The following is a 4260-nucleotide window of genomic DNA, read 5'->3' as shown; positions in this document are numbered from 1 at the left end:
CAGCCAGTCTGTGTCTCTTGATTGGAGGATTTAATCCATTAACATTCAATGTTATAATCGATGTTACTGGATCTGTCCCAACGTTTAAGTTGGCCATTGTCTTAGTTGCCTTTTACTTCTTTGTTTCTGGCTGTTACTTCTTTAATTTTCCTGGAACAGTACTTTTTTCATGGTTTCTTGGAGAGCTGGCCTGGTGCTGGCAAATTCTTTCAGGTCTTGTTTGTCTGAGAAGATTTTAATCTTTTTTTTCCCATATGAAGGATAATCTTGCAGGATACAATAATCTTGGTTGAAATTGTTTCTCTCAACACTTTCAATAAATCTTCCTATTCTTTCCTTGCTTGCATTGTTTCTGTTGAGAAGTCCGGTGTTAGCCTGATGGGTGACCTTTGTAAGTCACTTGTTGTTCTCTCTTGCCAGTTTTAGTATCTTATCTTTATCTGTGGACTTAGCCAGTCTGGCTATGATATGCCTTGGGGAAGATCTTCTTGGGTTAATTCTATTTGGGGTCCTTTGTATTTCTTGTGTCTGGATGCTTGAGTGTCTCTCTATACTTGGGAAATTTTCTTCTAAGATTTCATGGAATAGGTTTTCCATGCCCTTATTAGTTTCTTCATCTTCTGGGATACCAATTATTCAGATGTTAGGACGTCTAATGGAATCTAGTATTTCTCGTATGTTATCTTAATGATTTTTTTTTTGTTTGTTTGTTTTGTTATTTTCTCGATCTTTTCGGTGGTTTTCCCTGGGTCAGAAGTTTTATCTTCTACATCAGAGATTCGATCTTCAGCATGGTCTAATCGACTTTTAATACTTTCGACAGAGTTTTTGATATCCTGTATTACAGACTTCACCTCTAATATTTCCATCTTATTCTTTCTTAGCGTGTCCATTTCTTCCTTCATATCATGGAAGGACTTTCTCATTTCCTGTAGTTCATTGTCTCTTTTCTGTTCCAGCTCATAGTATTTGTTCAACATGAATGTTCTAAACTCTATCTTGGACTTTTTGGTAACGTCCTCTATTTTTTCAAGAAAAGGAAAGGCGTAACTGTGTTCTTTTGATGGAGACATATTTCCTGCTTTATTCAGACCTGAGGTTTTTCTTGTACTTTTAACCATTGTGAGATGTGTTCCCTTTGAAAAACCTTTTAGGAGAACATTTCCTGGAATAGGAGCAAGTGTGTTTCCTTTTTGCTGTGGAATGAAGACAGCCAAAGTCTCTCTTCTATTGTGTTTAGCAATGTGAGCCAAGGAGGAGTATTCTCTTCAGGTGTACAAAGAAAAGTATCTCCTTCTTCGCAGGTGGTTCAGTGAAAGGGAGGATTCCAGAGTCTTAAAATACTAGAATGATTCAGAACTGTAATTCTAGACCTATCTAAACAGCCAGGGATGGTGTAGATAAAGGAAGTGATGACTGAATAAGTGGGAAGAAAATAATACAAAGAATAAAGAAAAAGTTGCGTGGCATGCGATTTCGCCAGGGGTCGAAAGATAGGAGTGGGGTGTCTGTAGGACTAAGGGCGTTCCTATGTGGTAATGAGAAGAGAGAAATTTACAAATGAAAGAAGAGGGAAAGGAGAGAAAATGAAGGAAAAAAAGTGTACCTGGCTGAAAGAGGGGTCTCTGGCTTTGGGATCCTGGGGCTGAAGCTACAGGGAGCAGTCCTCCTTCAAAGTCCTGGCCCAGGGATTGAAATATGGGAGTGGGGTGCATTCCTGGCTGGAAGAGGGGTCTCTGGCTTGAGGGTCCTGGGGCTAAAGCTATGGGGGACAGTCTTCCCTCGAAGTTCCTGGCCCAGGGGTCAAAAAATGGGAGTGGGCTGGTCAAACTTATATACATTAGCTTTTAAAAAATGTGTGAAAATGTTATATACACAGTCACTTAGATCTTTGCTTCTTTGAACTGCTGATTAGGAATATCCAATACACATATTTTGTTTATCTCTATTACTACTTCATGCCATGGACTAAGTGTTCTCTTTACTATTGGAAATAGAATTATTAACATCTTTAAATCTATTCAGATTAGAAAGAATTCAGAAACCTTAGAACTAATTCATAAAACTCTTCCTTAAAATTTTGCTCTTCTAGAACCACTCTTAGTACCCAAATACAGATAGATAGATATAGGTTAGATAGACATAGATATGATAAAGAGAATCATCAGAACTTATGGGTCCAGTGTCCCTTGCTTCATTAGGGTCTTACTGCACATCCCAGTTTATGAAATGGCATTTCTTTAGGGAGAAACAGAGCCCTTGTAAGATATTGGCTATGTGATTATGGAGGCTGAGAATTCTCATGATCCGTTGACTGAAAACTAGGGACTTGGGAAAGCTGGTGGTGTAGTTCAAAGGTCAGAACCAGAGAGGTGAGGGTGTATATTCTAGTACTGGTCTGAAGACCTGAGACCCATGAGTGCTGAGGGGGAGAAGGAGAAAACTGAAGTACTAGCTCAAGTAGCCAGGCAAAAACCAATTTAACCTCTTCTATTTTCTTGCTCTATTCAGGTTCTCAGTGGATTAGGAACCACATTGGAGACCACCATCTGCTTTACTCGGTATGACAATTTTTGTTTAAAGAATTATTTATTTAATTTTGTTTATTATTATTTTAATATTTCCTCTAGGGTATGTGCACTCACTAGCAAGAAACAGAGAGCGGGAAGGTGAGATAACAAGCCACCAGGTCTGGGACTCAAACTGAAGTTGGCCGTGTGGGAGTCCTGGGCCTTAACCACCTGCTGACCCCTCAATATGCCAGTTTAAATGCTCATTCTGGAAATAATCTGTGCTGTGCATTCTGTGTTTCATTCTAGTGGACACACAAAATTAATCATCACAATACCTTAATGTCTTTCCCACTATCTGACCCCATCACTTCTGAGATATCTTGGGCATTTATGTTAATGTGTAACTGTCTAACCACCAAAATGTTGGCATCCACCAAAATTTGGTATCCCCACACACCTATGCTCTTGAAACTCAGTTTTCTTCCAGAAAATATCTTATTTTTTTCAAGAAAGATGGGTTTCAAGGAGTCAGGAAATAAAAAATTATTTGAGTAGTGAAAAGTTCATGAGAATAAATAGCTTAAACATAAATAAAAATATCAGTCATAATTAAAACAAATTAGACATACATATAAACATATAATAGCAAAAACTGTATTACAAAAAAGTCTAGATCTGTTCTATAATTTATTTAGGTTTCTATTTAACTTTGTTAGAATTTTTAAGAGCAGTCTTTTCCTAAAGCAAAGTTTTTGATAAGGTAGGCTAGAAACATGTGTTTAGTAAGATATGGGCTACCTGAAAATTAAAATGAATGCAATCCAGGTATGCAGTAGCAGTTGAATTGTGAGCAAATTTGGCATAACTGGAATGGAGACTTGTTTACATTTGAATCCAGAGGTACCTTCCTAGCTGATGCCTAACTTGGGTGAAAGGGACATGAGGAAAGCCAAGTGAGCAGCTCAGACAGAAAAGGGAAAGGTTGTGTGCCGGGAGCCGTACCCCCAGCCGGGGTGGGTGCACAGGGAGGCGACGCGGGTGAACAGGAATCAGACTAAGACCTCATGCCCTTAGCATGTTCTTAGCCGGCTACAGCCAGAGTAAACTCCAGACTGCAGCCCTGATGGCCAGAAGTCATGCGTATTTATTATAGAAGGAGTTTTACAGCAGTGGGATGGGTGAGGGGAAGTAAGTGAAACATTTTGCTCTAAAAAGGTAAGGCATTTAAAGTATAGGAACAATAATCATAAAACATGACGTCTGTTTTGTTTAGGTATAAACAGTCATAATTTTTAGAACGAGGAAGTCCATTTTTTGGGTGCATCTTCTTCTTAGATCTTGATTGCCAGGGAGGGTCTTTAGATGAGAGGGTCTCCAGGAATTTTCAGTCCCAGACCAGCTTGATTACTTTAGTCCCAGATTGGCTTGAGAATTTTGAGCCTCAGGTCAGCTTTTGAGAACTTCAGCTTCAAGCTAGGGTGGCAGTAATTACAAGAGCCTAGAAATAAATTCTGTCTGGTTTAGTAAAGACAAGGTTAGTATATACTAAAGTGAAATACTTATGTTATCTCTGGGGTAGTCTACAGCTAAGAGGGTAAGTCTACATAGGAAAGGAATGTGGTCTTGTGAGTAACTAAAGGTTACTGTGTACTTGGGACCCTCTACCTGCTGCTAATGACTGTGGCTTTGGGAATAGCAATCTTCCCTTGTCCTGAGAGTAAGGGGGGCTTATGGGCTTTTGGGGAAC

At 39.2% G+C, this 4260-nt stretch overlaps 1 long non-coding RNA gene across 1 annotated transcript in view; it reads left to right on the top strand.

The window, feature by feature from the left end:
- LOC102482954 (uncharacterized) overlaps nt 1-4260 on the top strand; it is a 21464-nt gene that overhangs the window by 3003 nt on the left and 14201 nt on the right. Inside the window, exon 2 of the long non-coding RNA XR_335133.1 lies at nt 2512-2561. This is a non-coding gene — a long non-coding RNA (uncharacterized LOC102482954). The remainder of the gene's footprint in view (nt 1-2511; nt 2562-4260) is intronic.

This window comes from Tupaia chinensis, unplaced genomic scaffold (genome assembly GCF_000334495.1).
Source record: "Tupaia chinensis unplaced genomic scaffold, TupChi_1.0 Scaffold000348_1, whole genome shotgun sequence".
NCBI lineage: Eukaryota > Metazoa > Chordata > Mammalia > Scandentia > Tupaiidae > Tupaia > Tupaia belangeri.
This window is presented reverse-complemented; position numbering and strand designations above follow the sequence as displayed.